At 53.1% G+C, this 15,818-nt stretch overlaps 48 non-coding genes across 48 annotated transcripts; all 48 read right to left on the bottom strand.

Moving 5' to 3' along the window:
- Positions 1 to 486: 486 nt before the first annotated feature.
- TRNAS-GCU (transfer RNA serine (anticodon GCU)) lies at positions 487 to 569 on the bottom strand. Its single transcript has one exon. It is a non-coding gene; the product is annotated as a tRNA-Ser (tRNA).
- Positions 570 to 972: 403 nt separating this feature from the next.
- Positions 973 to 1,054, bottom strand: TRNAS-GCU (transfer RNA serine (anticodon GCU)). Its single transcript has one exon. It is a non-coding gene; the product is annotated as a tRNA-Ser (tRNA).
- Positions 1,055 to 1,133: 79 nt separating this feature from the next.
- Positions 1,134 to 1,215, bottom strand: TRNAS-GCU (transfer RNA serine (anticodon GCU)). Its single transcript has one exon. It is a non-coding gene; the product is annotated as a tRNA-Ser (tRNA).
- A 243-nt stretch (positions 1,216 to 1,458) lies between these two features.
- On the bottom strand, positions 1,459 to 1,540 carry TRNAS-GCU (transfer RNA serine (anticodon GCU)). The gene has a single exon. It is a non-coding gene; the product is annotated as a tRNA-Ser (tRNA).
- Positions 1,541 to 2,102: 562 nt separating this feature from the next.
- TRNAN-GUU (transfer RNA asparagine (anticodon GUU)) lies at positions 2,103 to 2,184 on the bottom strand. The gene has a single exon. It is a non-coding gene; the product is annotated as a tRNA-Asn (tRNA).
- Positions 2,185 to 2,264: 80 nt separating this feature from the next.
- TRNAS-GCU (transfer RNA serine (anticodon GCU)) lies at positions 2,265 to 2,346 on the bottom strand. Its single transcript has one exon. It is a non-coding gene; the product is annotated as a tRNA-Ser (tRNA).
- A 242-nt stretch (positions 2,347 to 2,588) lies between these two features.
- TRNAS-ACU (transfer RNA serine (anticodon ACU)) lies at positions 2,589 to 2,670 on the bottom strand. Its single transcript has one exon. It is a non-coding gene; the product is annotated as a tRNA-Ser (tRNA).
- A 79-nt stretch (positions 2,671 to 2,749) lies between these two features.
- On the bottom strand, positions 2,750 to 2,831 carry TRNAS-GCU (transfer RNA serine (anticodon GCU)). The gene has a single exon. It is a non-coding gene; the product is annotated as a tRNA-Ser (tRNA).
- An 80-nt stretch (positions 2,832 to 2,911) lies between these two features.
- Positions 2,912 to 2,993, bottom strand: TRNAS-GCU (transfer RNA serine (anticodon GCU)). Its single transcript has one exon. It is a non-coding gene; the product is annotated as a tRNA-Ser (tRNA).
- Positions 2,994 to 3,200: 207 nt separating this feature from the next.
- TRNAS-GCU (transfer RNA serine (anticodon GCU)) lies at positions 3,201 to 3,282 on the bottom strand. The gene has a single exon. It is a non-coding gene; the product is annotated as a tRNA-Ser (tRNA).
- Positions 3,283 to 3,361: 79 nt separating this feature from the next.
- On the bottom strand, positions 3,362 to 3,443 carry TRNAS-GCU (transfer RNA serine (anticodon GCU)). Its single transcript has one exon. It is a non-coding gene; the product is annotated as a tRNA-Ser (tRNA).
- Positions 3,444 to 3,523: 80 nt separating this feature from the next.
- Positions 3,524 to 3,609, bottom strand: TRNAS-GCU (transfer RNA serine (anticodon GCU)). The gene has a single exon. It is a non-coding gene; the product is annotated as a tRNA-Ser (tRNA).
- Positions 3,610 to 4,006: 397 nt separating this feature from the next.
- On the bottom strand, positions 4,007 to 4,088 carry TRNAS-GCU (transfer RNA serine (anticodon GCU)). Its single transcript has one exon. It is a non-coding gene; the product is annotated as a tRNA-Ser (tRNA).
- A 205-nt stretch (positions 4,089 to 4,293) lies between these two features.
- Positions 4,294 to 4,375, bottom strand: TRNAS-GCU (transfer RNA serine (anticodon GCU)). Its single transcript has one exon. It is a non-coding gene; the product is annotated as a tRNA-Ser (tRNA).
- Positions 4,376 to 4,780: 405 nt separating this feature from the next.
- On the bottom strand, positions 4,781 to 4,866 carry TRNAS-GCU (transfer RNA serine (anticodon GCU)). The gene has a single exon. It is a non-coding gene; the product is annotated as a tRNA-Ser (tRNA).
- A 397-nt stretch (positions 4,867 to 5,263) lies between these two features.
- On the bottom strand, positions 5,264 to 5,345 carry TRNAS-GCU (transfer RNA serine (anticodon GCU)). Its single transcript has one exon. It is a non-coding gene; the product is annotated as a tRNA-Ser (tRNA).
- Positions 5,346 to 5,589: 244 nt separating this feature from the next.
- TRNAS-GCU (transfer RNA serine (anticodon GCU)) lies at positions 5,590 to 5,671 on the bottom strand. The gene has a single exon. It is a non-coding gene; the product is annotated as a tRNA-Ser (tRNA).
- A 74-nt stretch (positions 5,672 to 5,745) lies between these two features.
- On the bottom strand, positions 5,746 to 5,827 carry TRNAS-GCU (transfer RNA serine (anticodon GCU)). Its single transcript has one exon. It is a non-coding gene; the product is annotated as a tRNA-Ser (tRNA).
- A 240-nt stretch (positions 5,828 to 6,067) lies between these two features.
- On the bottom strand, positions 6,068 to 6,149 carry TRNAS-GCU (transfer RNA serine (anticodon GCU)). The gene has a single exon. It is a non-coding gene; the product is annotated as a tRNA-Ser (tRNA).
- A 242-nt stretch (positions 6,150 to 6,391) lies between these two features.
- TRNAS-GCU (transfer RNA serine (anticodon GCU)) lies at positions 6,392 to 6,473 on the bottom strand. Its single transcript has one exon. It is a non-coding gene; the product is annotated as a tRNA-Ser (tRNA).
- Positions 6,474 to 7,032: 559 nt separating this feature from the next.
- On the bottom strand, positions 7,033 to 7,115 carry TRNAS-GCU (transfer RNA serine (anticodon GCU)). Its single transcript has one exon. It is a non-coding gene; the product is annotated as a tRNA-Ser (tRNA).
- Positions 7,116 to 7,680: 565 nt separating this feature from the next.
- On the bottom strand, positions 7,681 to 7,762 carry TRNAS-GCU (transfer RNA serine (anticodon GCU)). Its single transcript has one exon. It is a non-coding gene; the product is annotated as a tRNA-Ser (tRNA).
- Positions 7,763 to 8,322: 560 nt separating this feature from the next.
- Positions 8,323 to 8,405, bottom strand: TRNAS-GCU (transfer RNA serine (anticodon GCU)). Its single transcript has one exon. It is a non-coding gene; the product is annotated as a tRNA-Ser (tRNA).
- Positions 8,406 to 8,808: 403 nt separating this feature from the next.
- Positions 8,809 to 8,890, bottom strand: TRNAS-GCU (transfer RNA serine (anticodon GCU)). The gene has a single exon. It is a non-coding gene; the product is annotated as a tRNA-Ser (tRNA).
- A 79-nt stretch (positions 8,891 to 8,969) lies between these two features.
- On the bottom strand, positions 8,970 to 9,051 carry TRNAS-GCU (transfer RNA serine (anticodon GCU)). Its single transcript has one exon. It is a non-coding gene; the product is annotated as a tRNA-Ser (tRNA).
- Positions 9,052 to 9,294: 243 nt separating this feature from the next.
- On the bottom strand, positions 9,295 to 9,376 carry TRNAS-GCU (transfer RNA serine (anticodon GCU)). Its single transcript has one exon. It is a non-coding gene; the product is annotated as a tRNA-Ser (tRNA).
- Positions 9,377 to 9,777: 401 nt separating this feature from the next.
- On the bottom strand, positions 9,778 to 9,859 carry TRNAN-GUU (transfer RNA asparagine (anticodon GUU)). The gene has a single exon. It is a non-coding gene; the product is annotated as a tRNA-Asn (tRNA).
- An 80-nt stretch (positions 9,860 to 9,939) lies between these two features.
- On the bottom strand, positions 9,940 to 10,021 carry TRNAS-GCU (transfer RNA serine (anticodon GCU)). Its single transcript has one exon. It is a non-coding gene; the product is annotated as a tRNA-Ser (tRNA).
- A 242-nt stretch (positions 10,022 to 10,263) lies between these two features.
- Positions 10,264 to 10,345, bottom strand: TRNAS-ACU (transfer RNA serine (anticodon ACU)). Its single transcript has one exon. It is a non-coding gene; the product is annotated as a tRNA-Ser (tRNA).
- Positions 10,346 to 10,424: 79 nt separating this feature from the next.
- TRNAS-GCU (transfer RNA serine (anticodon GCU)) lies at positions 10,425 to 10,506 on the bottom strand. Its single transcript has one exon. It is a non-coding gene; the product is annotated as a tRNA-Ser (tRNA).
- An 80-nt stretch (positions 10,507 to 10,586) lies between these two features.
- TRNAS-GCU (transfer RNA serine (anticodon GCU)) lies at positions 10,587 to 10,668 on the bottom strand. Its single transcript has one exon. It is a non-coding gene; the product is annotated as a tRNA-Ser (tRNA).
- Positions 10,669 to 10,875: 207 nt separating this feature from the next.
- TRNAS-GCU (transfer RNA serine (anticodon GCU)) lies at positions 10,876 to 10,957 on the bottom strand. The gene has a single exon. It is a non-coding gene; the product is annotated as a tRNA-Ser (tRNA).
- A 79-nt stretch (positions 10,958 to 11,036) lies between these two features.
- On the bottom strand, positions 11,037 to 11,118 carry TRNAS-GCU (transfer RNA serine (anticodon GCU)). Its single transcript has one exon. It is a non-coding gene; the product is annotated as a tRNA-Ser (tRNA).
- A 563-nt stretch (positions 11,119 to 11,681) lies between these two features.
- TRNAS-GCU (transfer RNA serine (anticodon GCU)) lies at positions 11,682 to 11,763 on the bottom strand. The gene has a single exon. It is a non-coding gene; the product is annotated as a tRNA-Ser (tRNA).
- Positions 11,764 to 12,007: 244 nt separating this feature from the next.
- TRNAS-GCU (transfer RNA serine (anticodon GCU)) lies at positions 12,008 to 12,089 on the bottom strand. The gene has a single exon. It is a non-coding gene; the product is annotated as a tRNA-Ser (tRNA).
- Positions 12,090 to 12,648: 559 nt separating this feature from the next.
- On the bottom strand, positions 12,649 to 12,730 carry TRNAS-GCU (transfer RNA serine (anticodon GCU)). The gene has a single exon. It is a non-coding gene; the product is annotated as a tRNA-Ser (tRNA).
- An 80-nt stretch (positions 12,731 to 12,810) lies between these two features.
- TRNAS-GCU (transfer RNA serine (anticodon GCU)) lies at positions 12,811 to 12,892 on the bottom strand. Its single transcript has one exon. It is a non-coding gene; the product is annotated as a tRNA-Ser (tRNA).
- A 78-nt stretch (positions 12,893 to 12,970) lies between these two features.
- TRNAS-GCU (transfer RNA serine (anticodon GCU)) lies at positions 12,971 to 13,052 on the bottom strand. The gene has a single exon. It is a non-coding gene; the product is annotated as a tRNA-Ser (tRNA).
- Positions 13,053 to 13,134: 82 nt separating this feature from the next.
- On the bottom strand, positions 13,135 to 13,216 carry TRNAS-GCU (transfer RNA serine (anticodon GCU)). Its single transcript has one exon. It is a non-coding gene; the product is annotated as a tRNA-Ser (tRNA).
- Positions 13,217 to 13,457: 241 nt separating this feature from the next.
- TRNAS-GCU (transfer RNA serine (anticodon GCU)) lies at positions 13,458 to 13,543 on the bottom strand. Its single transcript has one exon. It is a non-coding gene; the product is annotated as a tRNA-Ser (tRNA).
- A 397-nt stretch (positions 13,544 to 13,940) lies between these two features.
- On the bottom strand, positions 13,941 to 14,022 carry TRNAS-GCU (transfer RNA serine (anticodon GCU)). The gene has a single exon. It is a non-coding gene; the product is annotated as a tRNA-Ser (tRNA).
- A 243-nt stretch (positions 14,023 to 14,265) lies between these two features.
- Positions 14,266 to 14,347, bottom strand: TRNAS-GCU (transfer RNA serine (anticodon GCU)). Its single transcript has one exon. It is a non-coding gene; the product is annotated as a tRNA-Ser (tRNA).
- Positions 14,348 to 14,587: 240 nt separating this feature from the next.
- TRNAS-GCU (transfer RNA serine (anticodon GCU)) lies at positions 14,588 to 14,669 on the bottom strand. The gene has a single exon. It is a non-coding gene; the product is annotated as a tRNA-Ser (tRNA).
- An 81-nt stretch (positions 14,670 to 14,750) lies between these two features.
- Positions 14,751 to 14,832, bottom strand: TRNAS-GCU (transfer RNA serine (anticodon GCU)). Its single transcript has one exon. It is a non-coding gene; the product is annotated as a tRNA-Ser (tRNA).
- A 243-nt stretch (positions 14,833 to 15,075) lies between these two features.
- On the bottom strand, positions 15,076 to 15,157 carry TRNAS-GCU (transfer RNA serine (anticodon GCU)). Its single transcript has one exon. It is a non-coding gene; the product is annotated as a tRNA-Ser (tRNA).
- Positions 15,158 to 15,231: 74 nt separating this feature from the next.
- Positions 15,232 to 15,318, bottom strand: TRNAS-GCU (transfer RNA serine (anticodon GCU)). The gene has a single exon. It is a non-coding gene; the product is annotated as a tRNA-Ser (tRNA).
- An 81-nt stretch (positions 15,319 to 15,399) lies between these two features.
- TRNAS-GCU (transfer RNA serine (anticodon GCU)) lies at positions 15,400 to 15,481 on the bottom strand. The gene has a single exon. It is a non-coding gene; the product is annotated as a tRNA-Ser (tRNA).
- An 81-nt stretch (positions 15,482 to 15,562) lies between these two features.
- On the bottom strand, positions 15,563 to 15,644 carry TRNAS-GCU (transfer RNA serine (anticodon GCU)). The gene has a single exon. It is a non-coding gene; the product is annotated as a tRNA-Ser (tRNA).
- Positions 15,645 to 15,818: the final 174 nt, after the last annotated feature.

Raw genomic sequence — 15,818 nt, 5'->3', positions numbered from 1 at the left:
TGACTCGACGAGGATGGGATTCGAACCCATGCGGGCAGAGCCCAAAGCTTTATCAGTCCATCGTCATACCCTCTCGGCCACCTCGTCCGCCTTGTAGGCCATTCCTGCAGCTTACACACTAGTGTCGTAGACAGATCACTGGGAGAACAAAAAAAAGTTTCGCGACTCGACGAGGATGAGATTCGAACCCACACGGCATAGCCCAATGGATTAGCAGTCTATCTCCTTAACCTCTCGGCCACCTCGTCCACCTTGCAGGCCATTAGTGCAGCTTACACACTAGTGTCGTAGACAGATCACTGGGAGAACAAAAAAAAGTTACGCGACTCGACGAGGATGTGATTCGAACCCACGCGAGTCGAGCCCAATAAATTAGCAGTTAATCTCCTTAACCTCTCGGCCACCTCGTCCGCCTTGCAGGCCATTCGTGCAGCTTACACACTAGTGTCGAAGACCGATCACTGGGAGAAAAAAAAGTTACTCGACTCGACAGGATGGGATTCGAACCCACGTGGGCAGAGCTCAATGGATTAGCAGTCCATCGCCTTAACCTCTCGGCCACCTCGTCCGCCTTGCAGGCCATCCGTGCAGCTTAGACACTAGTGTCGAAGACCGATCACTGGGAGAACAATAAACAAGTTACGCGACTCGACGAGGATGGGATTTGAACCCACGCGGGCAGAGCCCAATGGAATAGCAGTCATCGTCTTAACCTCTCGGCCAGCTCGTCCGCCTTGCAGGATATTCGTGCAGCTTTCACAGTAGTGTCGAAGACCGATCACTGGGAGATCAAAAAAAAAGTTTCGCGACTCGACGAGGATGGGATTCGAACACACGCGGGCGGAGCCCAATGGATTAGCTGTCCATCGCTTTAACCTCTCGGCCACCACGTCCGCCTTGCAGGCCATTCGTGCAGCTTACACACTAGTTTCGAAGACCAATCACTGGGAGAAGAAAAAAAATTACACGACTCGACGAGGATGGGATTCGAACCCACGCGGGCAGAGCCCAATGGATTAGCAGTCCATCGCCTTAACCTCTCGGCCACCTCGTCCACCTTGTAGGCCATTCGTGCAGCTTACACACTAGTGTCGTAGACCGATCACTGGAAGAACAAAAAAAGTTTCGTGACTCGACGAGGATGGGATTTGAACCCACGAGGGCAGAGCCCAATGAATTAGCAGTCCATCGCCTTAACTTCTCGGCCACCTCGTCCGCTTTGCAAGCCATTCGTGCAGCTTACACACTAGTGTCGTAGACAGATCACTGAAAGAACAAAAAAAAAGTTAGGCGACTCAACGAGGAAGGGATTCAATCCCACACGGGACGAGCCCAATGAATTAGCAGTCCATCGCCTTAACCTCTCGGTCACCTCGTCCGCCTTGCAGGCCATCTGTGCAGCTTACTCACTAGTGTCGAAGACCGATCACTGGGAGAACAGAAAAAAGTTACGCGACTCGACGAGGATGGGATTCGAACCCACGCGGGCTGAGCCCAATGGATTAGCAATCCATTGCCTTAACTTCTCGGCCACCTCGTCCGCCTTGCAGGCCATCCGTGCAGCTTACACACTAGTGTCGAAGACCGATCACTGGAAGAACAAAAAAAGTTACGCGACTGCACGAGAATGGGATTCGAACCCACGCGGGCAGAGCCCAACGGATTAGCAGCCCCCCGCCTTAACCTCTCGGCCACGTCATCCGCCTTGCTGTCCACCCGTGCAGCTTACACACTAGTGTCGAAGACTGATTACTGGGAGAACAAAAAAAAGTTACGCGACTCGACGAGGATGTGATTCGAACCCACGCGGGTCGAGCCCAATTAATTTGCAGTTAATCTCCTCAACCTCTCGGCCACGTCGTCCGCCTTGCAGGCCATTCGTGCAGCTTAAACACTAGTGTCGAAGACCGATCACTGGGAGAAAAAAAAGTTACTCGACTCGAAAGGATGGGATTCGAACCCACGCGGCCAGAGCTCAATGGATTAGCAGTCGATCCCCTTAACCTCTCGGCCACCTCGTCCGCCTTGCAGGCCATTCGTGCAGCTTACACACTAGTTTCGAAGACCAATCACTGGGAGAAGAAAAAAAAAGTTACGCGACTCGACGAGGATGGGATTGGAACCCACGCGGGCAGAGCCCAATGAATTAACAATCCATCGCTTTAACCTCTCGGCCACCTCGTCCGCCTTGCAGGCCATTCGTGCAGCTTACACACTAGTGTCGAAGACCGATCACTGGGAGAACAAAAAAAAGTTACGCGACTCAACGAGGATAGGACTCGAACCCACGCGGGCAGAGCCCAATGGATTAGCAGTCCATCGCCCTAACATCTCGGCCACCTCGTCTGCCTTGCAGGCCATTCGTGCAGCTTACACACTAGTGTCGTAGAGAGATCACTGGGAGAAGAAAAAAAAAGTTACGCGACTAGACGAGGATGGGATTCGAACCCACGCGGGCAGAGGCCAATGGATTAGCAGTGCATCGCCTTAACCTCTCGGTCACATCGTCCGCCTTGCAGGCCTTTCGTGCAGCTTACACACTAGTGTCGAAGACAGATCACTGGGAGAACAAAACAAGTTACGCGACTCGACGAGGATGGGATTTTAACCCACGCGGGCAGAGCCCAATAGATTAGTAGTCCATCGCCATAACCTCTCTGCCACCTTGCCTGCCTCTCACCCCATCCGTGCAGCTTACATACTAGTGACATAGACCGATCACTGGGAGAACAAAAAAAGTTGCGCGACACGACGAGGGTAGGATTCGAACCCACGCGGGCAGAGCCCAATAAATTAGCAGTCCATTGCCTTAACCTCTCGGCCACCTCGTCCGCCTTGCAGGCCATCCGTGCAGCTTACACAGTATTGTCGAAGACCGATCACTGTGAGAACAAAAAAAAGTTACGCGACTCGACGAGGATGGGAGTCGAACCCACGCGGGCAGAGCCCCATGGATTAGCAGTCCATCGCCTTAACCTCTCGGCCACCTCGTCTGCCTTGCAGGCCATTCGTGCAGCTTACACACTAGTGTCGTAGACCGATGACTGGTAGAACAAAAAGTTTCGTGACTCGACGAGGATGGGATTCGAACCCACGCGGGCAGGGCCCAATGGATTAGCAGTCCATCGCCTTAACCTGCGCAGCTTACTCACTAGTGTCGAAGACCGATCACTGGGAGAACAGAAGAAAGTTACGCGACTCGACGAGGATGGGATTCGAACCCACGCGGGCTGAGCCTAATGGATTAGCAGTCCATCGCCTTAACCTCTCGGCCACCTCGTCCGCCTTGCAGGCCATCCGTGCAGCTTACATACTAGTGTCATAGACCGATCACTGGGAGAACAAAAAAAGTTACGCGACACGACGAGGATAGGATTCGAACCCACGCGGGCAGAGCCCAATAAATTAGCAGTCCATTGACTTAACCTCTCGACCACCTCGTCCGCCTTGCAGGCCATCCGTGCCGCTTACACAGTATTGTCGAAGACCGATCACTGTGAGAACAAAAAAAAGTTACGCGACTCGACGTGGATGGGAGTCGAACCCACGCGGACAGAGCCCAATGGATTAGCAGTCCATCGCCTTAACCTCTCGGCCACCTCATACGCCTTGCTGCCCACCCGTGCAGCTTACACACTAGTGTCGAAGACTGATTACTGGGAGAACAAAAAAAAGTTACGCGACTCGACGAGGATGTGATTCGAACCCACGTGAGTCGAGCCCAATAAATTAGCAGTTAATCTCCTCAACCTCTCGGCCACCTCGTCCGCCTTGCAGGCCATTCGTGCAGCTTACACACTAGTGTCGAAGACCGATCACTGGGAGAAAAAAAAGTTACTCGACTCGACAGGATGGGATTCGAACCCACGTGGGCAGAGCTCAATGGATTAGCAGACCATCGCCTTAACCTCTCCGCCACCTCGTCCGCCTTGCAAGCCATTCGTGCAGCTTAGACACTAGTGTCATAGACAGATCACTGAAAGAACAGAAAAAAAGTTACGCGACTCGACGAGGATGGGATTCAAACCCACGCGGGCAGAGCCCAATGAATTAGCACTTCATCGCCTTAACCTCTCGGCCACCACGTCCGCCTTGCTGGCCATTCGTGCAGCTTACACACTAGTTTCGAAAACCAATCACTGGGAGAAGAAAAAAAAGTTACGCAGAGCCCAATGGATTAGCAGTCCATCGCCTTAACCTCTCGGCCACCTCGTCCTCCTCGCAGGCCATTCGTGCAGCTTACACACTAGTGTCGTAGACCGATCACTGGAAGAACAAAAAAGTTTCGTGACTTGACGAGGATAGGATTCGAACCCACGCGGGCAGAGCCCAGTGCATTAGCAGTCCATCGCCTTAACCTCTCGGCCACCTCGCCCGCCTTGTAGGCCATTCGTGAAGCTTACACACTAGTGACGAAGACCGATCACTAGGAGAACAAAAAATAAACTTACGCGACTCGACGAGGATGGGATTCGAACCCACGCGGGAAGAGCCTAATGGATTAGCAGTCCATCGCCTAAATTTCTCGGCCACCCCGTCTGCCTAGCTGGCCATCTGTGCAGCTTACACACTAGTGTCGTAGACCGATGACTGGTAGAACAAAAAAAGTTTCGTGACTCTAGGAGAATGGGATTCGAACCCACGCGGGCAGAGCCCAATGGATTAGCAATCCATCGCCTTAACTTCTCGGCCACCTCGTCCGCCTTGCAGGCCATCCGTGCCGCTTACACAGTATTGTCGAAGACCGATCACTGTGAGAACAAAAAAAAGTTACGTGACTCGACGTGGATGGGAGTCGAACCCACGCGGACAGAGCCCAATGGATTAGCAGTCCATCGCCTTAACCTCTCGGCCACCTCATACGCCTTGCTGCCCACCCGTGCAGCTTACACACTAGTGTCGAAGACTGATTACTGGGAGAACAAAAAAAAGTTACGCGACTCGACGAGGATGTGATTCGAACCCACGTGAGTCGAGCCCAATAAATTAGCAGTTAATCTCCTCAACCTCTCGGCCACCTCGTCCGCCTTGCAGGCCATTCGTGCAGCTTACACACTAGTGTCGAAGACCGATCACTGGGAGAAAAAAAAGTTACTCGACTCGACAGGATGGGATTCGAACCCACGTGGGCAGAGCTCAATGGATTAGCAGACCATCGCCTTAACCTCTCCGCCACCTCGTCCGCCTTGCAAGCCATTCGTGCAGCTTACTCACTAGTGTCATAGACAGATCACTGAAAGAACAGAAAAAAAGTTACGCGACTCGACGAGGATGGGATTCAAACCCACGCGGGCAGAGCCCAATGAATTAGCAGTTCATCGCCTTAACCTCTCGGCCACCTCGTCCTCCTCGCAGGCCATTCGTGCAGCTTACACACTAGTGTCGTAGACCGATCACTGGGAGATCAAAAAAAAAGTTTCGCGATTCGACGAGGATGGCATTCGAACACACGCGGGACTAGCCCAATGAATTAGCAGTCCATCGCCTTAACCTCTCGGTCACCTCGTCCGCCTTGCAGGCCATCTGTGCAGCTTACTCACTAGTGTCGAAGACCGATCACTGGGAGAACAGAAAAAAAGTTACGCGACTCGACGAGGATGGGATTCGAACCCACGCGGGCAGAGCCCAATGCATTAGCAGTCCATCGTCTTAACCTCTCGGCCAGCTCGTCCGCCTTGCAGGCCATTCGTGCAGCTTACACACTAGTGTCGAAGACCGATCACTGGGAAAAAAAGTTACGCGACTCGACGAGGATGGAATTCGAACCCACGCGGGCAGAGCCCAATGGATTAGCAGTCCATCGCCTTAACCTCTCGGCCACCTCGTCCGCCTTGTAGGCCATTCGTGCTGCTTACACACTAGTGACGAAGACCGATCACTGGGAGAACAAAAAAAGCTACGTGACTCGACGAGGATGGGATTCGAACCCACGCGGGCAGAGCCCAAAGCTTTATCAGTCCATCGTCATACCCTCTCGGCCACCTCGTCCGCCTTGTAGGCCATTCCTGCAGCTTACACACAAGTGACGAAGACCGATCACTGGGAGAACAAAAAAAGTTACGCGACTCGACGAGGATGGCATTCGAACCCACGCGGGCAGAGCCCAATGGATTAGCAGTTCATCGCCTTAACCTCTCGGCCACCTCGTTCGCCTTGCAGGCCACCCGTGCAGCTTAGACACTAGTGTCGAAGACCGATCACTGGGAGAACAAAAAAAAGTTACGCGACTCAACGAGGATAGGACTCGAACCCACGCAGGCAGAGCCCAATGGATTAGCATTCCATCGCCCTAACCTCTCGGCCACCTCGTCCGCCTTGCAGGCCCTTCGTGCAGCTTACACACTAGTGTCGCAGAGAGATCACTGGACGAACAAAAAAAAGTTACGCGACTCGACGAGGATGGGAGTGGAACACACGCGGGCAGAGCCCAATGAATTAGCAGTCCATCGCCTTAACCTCTCGGCCACCTCGTCCGCCTTGTAGGCCATTCGTGCTGCTTACACACTAGTGACGAAGACCGATCACTGTTAGAACAAAAAAAGCTACGTGACTCGACGAAGATGGGATTCGAACCCACGCGGGCAGAGCCCAAAGCTTTATCAGTCCATCGTCATACCCTCTCGGCCACCTCGTCCGCCTTGTAGGCCATTCCTGCAGCTTACACACTAGTGTCGTAGACAGATCACTGGGAGAACAAAAAAAGTTTCGCGACTCGACGAGGATGAGATTCGAACCCACACGGCATAGCCCAATGGATTAGCAGTCTATCTCCTTAACCTCTCGGCCACCTCGTCCACCTTGCAGGCCATTAGTGCAGCTTACACACTAGTGTCGTAGACAGATCACTGGGAGAACAAAAAAAAGTTGCGCGACTCGACGAGGATGTGATTCGAACCCACGCGAGTCGAGCCCAATAAATTCGCAGTTAATCTCCTTAACCTCTCGGCCACCTCGTCCGCCTTGCAGGCCATTCGTGCAGCTTACACACTAGTGTCGAAGACCGATCACTGGGAGAAAAAAAAGTTACTCGACTCGACAGGATGGGATTCGAACCCACGTGGGCAGAGCTCAATGGATTAGCAGTCCATCGCCTTAACCTCTCGGCCACCTCGTCCGCCTTGCAGGCCATCCGTGCAGCTTAGACAGTAGTGTCGAAGACCGATCACTGGGAGAACAATAAACAAGTTACGCGACTCGACGAGGATGGGATTTGAACCCACGCGGGCAGAGCCCAATGGAATAGCAGTCATCGTCTTAACCTCTCGGCCAGCTCGTCCGCCTTGCAGGATATTCGTGCAGCTTACACACTAGTGTCGAAGACCGATCACTGGGAGATCAAAAAAAAAGTTACGCGACTCAACGAGGATAGGACTCGAACCCACGCACGCAGAGCCCAATGGATTAGCAGTCCATCGCCCTAACCTCTCGGCCACCTCGTCCGCCTTGCAGGCCATTCGTGCAGCTTACACACTAGTGTCGTAGAGAGATCACCGGGCGAACAAAAAAAGTTACGCGACTCGAAGAGGATGGCATTTGAACCCACGCGGGCAGAGCCCAATGGATTAGCATTCCATCGCCCTAACCTCTCGGCCACCTCGTCCGCCTTGCAGGCCATTCGTGCAGCTTACACACTAGTGTCGTAGAGAGATCACTGGACGAACAAAAAAAAGTTACGCGACTCGACGAGGATGGGAGTGGAACACACGCGGGCAGAGCCCAATGAATTAGCAGTCCATCGCCTTAACCTCTCGGCCACCTCGTCCGCCTTGTAGGCCATTCGTGCTGCTTACACACTAGTGACGAAGACCGATCACTGGGAGAACAAAAAAAGCTACGTGACTCGACGAGGATGGGATTCGAACCCATGCGGGCAGAGCCCAAAGCTTTATCAGTCCATCGTCATACCCTCTCGGCCACCTCGTCCGCCTTGTAGGCCATTCCTGCAGCTTACACACTAGTGTCGTAGACAGATCACTGGGAGAACAAAAAAAAGTTTCGCGACTCGACGAGGATGAGATTCGAACCCACACGGCATAGCCCAATGGATTAGCAGTCTATCTCCTTAACCTCTCGGCCACCTCGTCCACCTTGCAGGCCATTAGTGCAGCTTACACACTAGTGTCGTAGACAGATCACTGGGAGAACAAAAAAAAGTTACGCGACTCGACGAGGATGTGATTCGAACCCACGCGAGTCGAGCCCAATAAATTAGCAGTTAATCTCCTTAACCTCTCGGCCACCTCGTCCGCCTTGCAGGCCATTCGTGCAGCTTACACACTAGTGTCGAAGACCGATCACTGGGAGAAAAAAAAGTTACTCGACTCGACAGGATGGGATTCGAACCCACGTGGGCAGAGCTCAATGGATTAGCAGTCCATCGCCTTAACCTCTCGGCCACCTCGTCCGCCTTGCAGGCCATCCGTGCAGCTTAGACACTAGTGTCGAAGACCGATCACTGGGAGAACAATAAACAAGTTACGCGACTCGACGAGGATGGGATTTGAACCCACGCGGGCAGAGCCCAATGGAATAGCAGTCATCGTCTTAACCTCTCGGCCAGCTCGTCCGCCTTGCAGGATATTCGTGCAGCTTTCACAGTAGTGTCGAAGACCGATCACTGGGAGATCAAAAAAAAAGTTTCGCGACTCGACGAGGATGGGATTCGAACACACGCGGGCGGAGCCCAATGGATTAGCTGTCCATCGCTTTAACCTCTCGGCCACCACGTCCGCCTTGCAGGCCATTCGTGCAGCTTACACACTAGTTTCGAAGACCAATCACTGGGAGAAGAAAAAAAATTACACGACTCGACGAGGATGGGATTCGAACCCACGCGGGCAGAGCCCAATGGATTAGCAGTCCATCGCCTTAACCTCTCGGCCACCTCGTCCGCCTTGTAGGCCATTCGTGCAGCTTACACACTAGTGTCGTAGACCGATCACTGGAAGAACAAAAAAAGTTTCGTGACTCGACGAGGATGGGATTTGAACCCACGAGGGCAGAGCCCAATGAATTAGCAGTCCATCGCCTTAACTTCTCGGCCACCTCGTCCGCTTTGCAAGCCATTCGTGCAGCTTACACACTAGTGTCGTAGACAGATCACTGAAAGAACAAAAAAAAAGTTAGGCGACTCAACGAGGATGGGATTCAATCCCACACGGGACGAGCCCAATGAATTAGCAGTCCATCGCCTTAACCTCTCGGTCACCTCGTCCGCCTTGCAGGCCATCTGTGCAGCTTACTCACTAGTGTCGAAGACCGATCACTGGGAGAACAGAAAAAAGTTACGCGACTCGACGAGGATGGGATTCGAACCCACGCGGGCTGAGCCCAATGGATTAGCAATCCATTGCCTTAACTTCTCGGCCACCTCGTCCGCCTTGCAGGCCATCCGTGCAGCTTACACACTAGTGTCGAAGACTGATTACTGGGAGAACAAAAAAAAGTTACGCGACTCGACGAGGATGTGATTCGAACCCACGCGGGTCGAGCCCAATTAATTTGCAGTTAATCTCCTCAACCTCTCGGCCACGTCGTCCGCCTTGCAGGCCATTCGTGCAGCTTAAACACTAGTGTCGAAGACCGATCACTGGGAGAAAAAAAAGTTACTCGACTCGAAAGGATGGGATTCGAACCCACGCGGCCAGAGCTCAATGGATTAGCAGTCGATCCCCTTAACCTCTCGGCCACCTCGTCCGCCTTGCAGGCCATTCGTGCAGCTTACACACTAGTTTCGAAGACCAATCACTGGGAGAAGAAAAAAAAAGTTACGCGACTCGACGAGGATGGGATTGGAACCCACGCGGGCAGAGCCCAATGAATTAACAATCCATCGCTTTAACCTCTCGGCCACCTCGTCCGCCTTGCAGGCCATTCGTGCAGCTTACACACTAGTGTCGAAGACCGATCACTGGGAGAACAAAAAAAAGTTACGCGACTCAACGAGGATAGGACTCGAACCCACGCGGGCAGAGCCCAATGGATTAGCAGTCCATCGCCCTAACATCTCGGCCACCTCGTCTGCCTTGCAGGCCATTCGTGCAGCTTACACACTAGTGTCGTAGAGAGATCACTGGGAGAAGAAAAAAAAAGTTACGCGACTAGACGAGGATGGGATTCGAACCCACGCGGGCAGAGGCCAATGGATTAGCAGTGCATCGCCTTAACCTCTCGGTCACATCGTCCGCCTTGCAGGCCTTTCGTGCAGCTTACACACTAGTGTCGAAGACAGATCACTGGGAGAACAAAACAAGTTACGCGACTCGACGAGGATGGGATTTTAACCCACGCGGGCAGAGCCCAATAGATTAGTAGTCCATCGCCATAACCTCTCTGCCACCTTGCCTGCCTCTCACCCCATCCGTGCAGCTTACATACTAGTGACATAGACCGATCACTGGGAGAACAAAAAAAGTTGCGCGACACGACGAGGGTAGGATTCGAACCCACGCGGGCAGAGCCCAATAAATTAGCAGTCCATTGCCTTAACCTCTCGGCCACCTCGTCCGCCTTGCAGGCCATCCGTGCAGCTTACACAGTATTGTCGAAGACCGATCACTGTGAGAACAAAAAAAAGTTACGCGACTCGACGAGGATGGGAGTCGAACCCACGCGGGCAGAGCCCCATGGATTAGCAGTCCATCGCCTTAACCTCTCGGCCACCTCGTCTGCCTTGCAGGCCATTCGTGCAGCTTACACACTAGTGTCGTAGACCGATGACTGGTAGAACAAAAAGTTTCGTGACTCGACGAGGATGGGATTCGAACCCACGCGGGCAGGGCCCAATGGATTAGCAGTCCATCGCCTTAACCTGCGCAGCTTACTCACTAGTGTCGAAGACCGATCACTGGGAGAACAGAAGAAAGTTACGCGACTCGACGAGGATGGGATTCGAACCCACGCGGGCTGAGCCTAATGGATTAGCAGTCCATCGCCTTAACCTCTCGGCCACCTCGTCCGCCTTGCAGGCCATCCGTGCAGCTTACATACTAGTGTCATAGACCGATCACTGGGAGAACAAAAAAAGTTACGCGACACGACGAGGATAGGATTCGAACCCACGCGGGCAGAGCCCAATAAATTAGCAGTCCATTGACTTAACCTCTCGACCACCTCGTCCGCCTTGCAGGCCATCCGTGCCGCTTACACAGTATTGTCGAAGACCGATCACTGTGAGAACAAAAAAAAGTTACGCGACTCGACGTGGATGGGAGTCGAACTCACGCGGACAGAGCCCAATGGATTAGCAGTCCATCGCCTTAACCTCTCGGCCACCTCATACGCCTTGCTGCCCACCCGTGCAGCTTACACACTAGTGTCGAAGACTGATTACTGGGAGAACAAAAAAAAGTTACGCGACTCGACGAGGATGTGATTCGAACCCACGTGAGTCGAGCCCAATAAATTAGCAGTTAATCTCCTCAACCTCTCGGCCACCTCGTCCGCCTTGCAGGCCATTCGTGCAGCTTACACACTAGTGTCGAAGACCGATCACTGGGAGAAAAAAAAGTTACTCGACTCGACAGGATGGGATTCGAACCCACGTGGGCAGAGCTCAATGGATTAGCAGACCATCGCCTTAACCTCTCCGCCACCTCGTCCGCCTTGCAAGCCATTCGTGCAGCTTACTCACTAGTGTCATAGACAGATCACTGAAAGAACAGAAAAAAAGTTACGCGACTCGACGAGGATGGGATTCAAACCCACGCGGGCAGAGCCCAATGAATTAGCACTTCATCGCCTTAACCTCTCGGCCACCTCGTCCTCCTCGCAGGCCATTCGTGCAGCTTACACACTAGTGTCGTAGACCGATCACTGGGAGATCAAAAAAAAAGTTTCGCGATTCGACGAGGATGGCATTCGAACACACGCGGGACTAGCCCAATGAATTAGCAGTCCATCGCCTTAACCTCTCGGTCACCTCGTCCGCCTTGCAGGCCATCTGTGCAGCTTACTCACTAGTGTCGAAGACCGATCACTGGGAGAACAGAAAAAAAGTTACGCGACTCGACGAGTATGGGATTCGAACCCACGCGGGCTGAGCCCAATGGATTAGCAATCCATCGCCTTAACTTCTCGGCCACCTCGTCCGCCTTGCAGGCCATCCGTGCAGCTTACACACTAGTGTCGAAGACCGATCACTGGGAGAACAAAAAAAGTTACGCGACTCGACGAGAATGGGATTCGAACCCACGCGGGCAGAGCCCAACGGAATAGCAGTGCCCCGCCTTAACCTCTCGGCCACCTCATCCGCCTTGCTGTCCACCCGTGCAGCTTACACACTAGTGTCGAAGACTGATTACTTGGAGAACAAAAAAAGTTACGCGACTCGACGAGGATGTGATTCGAACCCACGCGGGTCGAGCCCAATTAATTAGCAGTTAATCTCCTCAACCTCTCGGCCACCTCGTCCGCCTTGCAGGCCATTCGTGCAGCTTAAACACTAGTGTCGAAGACCGATCACTGGGAGAAAAAAAAGTTACTCGACTCGAAAGGATGGAATTCGAACCCACGCGGGCAGAGCTCAATGGATTAGCAGTCCATCGCCTTAACCTCTCGGCCACCTCGTCCACCTTGCGGGCCATCCGTGCAGCTTAGACACTAGTGTCGAAGACCGATCACTGGGAGATCAAAAAAAGTTTCGCGACTCGACGAGGATGGGATTCGAACCCACGCGGGCAGAGCCCAATAGATTAGCAGTCCATCGCCTTAACCTCTCGGCCACCACGTCCGCCTTGCTGGCCATTCGTGCAGCTTACACACTAGTTTCGAAAACCAATCACTGGGAGAAGAAAAAAAAGTTACGCGACTCGACGAGGATGGGATTCGAACCCACGCGGGCAGAGCCCAATGGATTAGCAGTCCATCGCCTTAACCTCTCGGCCACCTCGTCCTCCTCGCAGGCCATTCGTGCAGCTTACACACTAGTGTCGTAGACCGATCACTGGAAGAACAAAAAAGTTTCGTGACTTGACGAGGATAGGATTCGAACCCACGCGGGCAGAGCCCAGTGCATTAGCAGTCCATCGCCTTAACCTCTCGGCCACCTCGCCCGCCTTGTAGGCCATTCGTGAAGCTTACACACTAGTGACGAAGACCGATCACTAGGAGAACAAAAAATAAACTTACGCGACTCGACGAGGATGGGATTCGAACCCACGCGGGAAGAGCCTAATGGATTAGCAGTCCATCGCCTAAACTTCTCGGCCACCCCGTCTGCCTAGCTGGCCATCTGTGCAGCTTACACACTAGTGTCGTAGACCGATGACTGGTAGAACAAAAAAAGTTTCGTGACTCTAGGAGAATGGGATTCGAACCCACGCGGGCAGAGCCCAATGGATTAGCAATCCATCGCCTTAACTTCTCGGCCACCTCGTCCGCCTTGCAGGCCATCCGTGCCGCTTACACAGTATTGTCGAAGACCGATCACTGTGAGAACAAAAAAAAGTTACGTGACTCGACGTGGATGGGAGTCGAACCCACGCGGACAGAGCCCAATGGATTAGCAGTCCATCGCCTTAACCTCTCGGCCACCTCATACGCCTTGCTGCCCACCCGTGCAGCTTACACACTAGTGTCGAAGACTGATTACTGGGAGAACAAAAAAAAGTTACGCGACTCGACGAGGATGTGATTCGAACCCACGTGAGTCGAGCCCAATAAATTAGCAGTTAATCTCCTCAACCTCTCGGCCACCTCGTCCGCCTTGCAGGCCATTCGTGCAGCTTACACACTAGTGTCGAAGACCGATCACTGGGAGAAAAAAAAGTTACTCGACTCGACAGGATGGGATTCGAACCCACGTGGGCAGAGCTCAATGGATTAGCAGACCATCGCCTTAACCTCTCCGCCACCTCGTCCGCCTTGCAAGCCATTCGTGCAGCTTACTCACTAGTGTCATAGACAGATCACTGAAAGAACAGAAAAAAAGTTACGCGACTCGACGAGGATGGGATTCAAACCCACGCGGGCAGAGCCCAATGAATTAGCAGTTCATCGCCTTAACCTCTCGGCCACCTCGTCCTCCTCGCAGGCCATTCGTGAAGCTTACACACTAGTGTCGTAGACCGATCACTGGGAGATCAAAAAAAAGTTTCGCGATTAGACGAGGATGGGATTCGAACACACGCGGGACGAGCCCAATGAATTAGCAGTCCATCGCCTTAACCTCTCGGTCACCTCGTCCGCCTTGCAGGCCATCTGTGCAGCTTACTCACTAGTGTCGAAGACCGATCACTGGGAGAACAGAAAAAAAGTTACGCGACTCGACGAGTATGGGATTCGAACCCACGCGGGCTGAGCCCAATGGATTAGCAATCCATCGCCTTAACTTCTCGGCCACCTCGTCCGCCTTGCAGGCCATCCGTGCAGCTTACACACTAGTGTCGAAGACCGATCACTGGGAGAACAAAAAAAGTTACGCGACTCGACGAGAATGGGATTCGAGCCCACGCGGGCAGAGCCCAACGGAATAGCAGTGCCCCGCCTTAACCTCTCGGCCACCTCATCCGCCTTGCTGTCCACCCGTGCAGCTTACACACTAGTGTCGAAGACTGATTACTTGGAGAACAAAAAAAGTTACGCGACTCGACGAGGATGGGATTCAAACCCAAGCGGGCAGAGCCCAATGAATTAGCAGTCCATCGCCTTAACCTCTCGGTCACCTCGTCCGCCTTGCAGGGCATCTGTGCAGCTTACACACTAGTGTCGAAGACCAATCACTGGGAGAACAGAAAAAAAGTTACGCGACTCGACGAGGATGGGATTCGAACCCACGCGGGCAGAGCCCATTGGATTAGCAGTCCATCGCCTGAACCTCTCGGCCACCTCGTCCACCTTGTAGGCCATTCGTGCAGCTTACACACTAGTGACGAAGACCGATCACTGCGAGAACAAAAAAAAGTTACCTGACTCCACGAGGCTGGGATTCAAACCCAAGCGGGCAGAGCCCAACGAATTAGCAGTCCATGGCCTTAACCTCTCGGTCACCTCGTCCGCCTTGCAGGGCATCTGTGCAGCTTACACACTAGTGTCGAAGACCAATCACTGGGAGAACAGAAAAAAAGTTACGCGACTCGACGAGGATGGGATTCGAACCCACGCGGGCAGAGCCCATTGGATTAGCAGTCCATCGCCTGAACCTCTCGGCCACCTCGTCCACCTTGTAGGCCATTCGTGCAGCTTACACACTAGTGACGAAGACCGATCACTGCGAGAACAAAAAAAGTTTCGTGACTCTAGGAGGATGGGATTCGAACCCACGCGGGCAGAGCCCAATGGATTAGCAGTCCATCGCCTTAACCTCTCGGCCACCTTGTCCGCCTTGCAAGCCATTCGTTCAGCTTACTCACTAGTGTCATAGACAGATCACTGAAAGAACAGAAAAAAAGTTACGCGACTCGACGAGGATGGGATTCAAACCCACGCGGGCAGAGCCCAATGAATTAGCAGTTCATCGCCTTAACCTCTCGGTCACCTCGTCCGCCTTGCAGGCCATCTGTGCAGCTTACACACTAGTGTCGAAGACCGATCACTGGGATAACAAAAACAAAGTTACGCGACTCGACGAGGATGGGATTCGAACCCACGCGGGCAGAGCTCAATGGATTAGCAATCCATCGCCTTAACTTCTCGGCCACCTCGTCCGCCTTGCAGGCTACCCATGCAGCTTACACACTAGTGTCGAAGACTAATTACTGGGAGAACAAAAAAAGTTACGCGACTCGACGAGGATGGGATTCGAACCCAAGCGGGCCGAGCCCAATAAATTAGCAGTCAATCTCTTTAAACTCACGGCCACCTCATCCGCCTTGCAGGCC

Source organism: Rhipicephalus microplus, chromosome X, assembly GCF_043290135.1.
Source record: "Rhipicephalus microplus isolate Deutch F79 chromosome X, USDA_Rmic, whole genome shotgun sequence".
Taxonomy (NCBI): Eukaryota; Metazoa; Arthropoda; class Arachnida; order Ixodida; family Ixodidae; genus Rhipicephalus; species Rhipicephalus microplus.
This window is presented reverse-complemented; position numbering and strand designations above follow the sequence as displayed.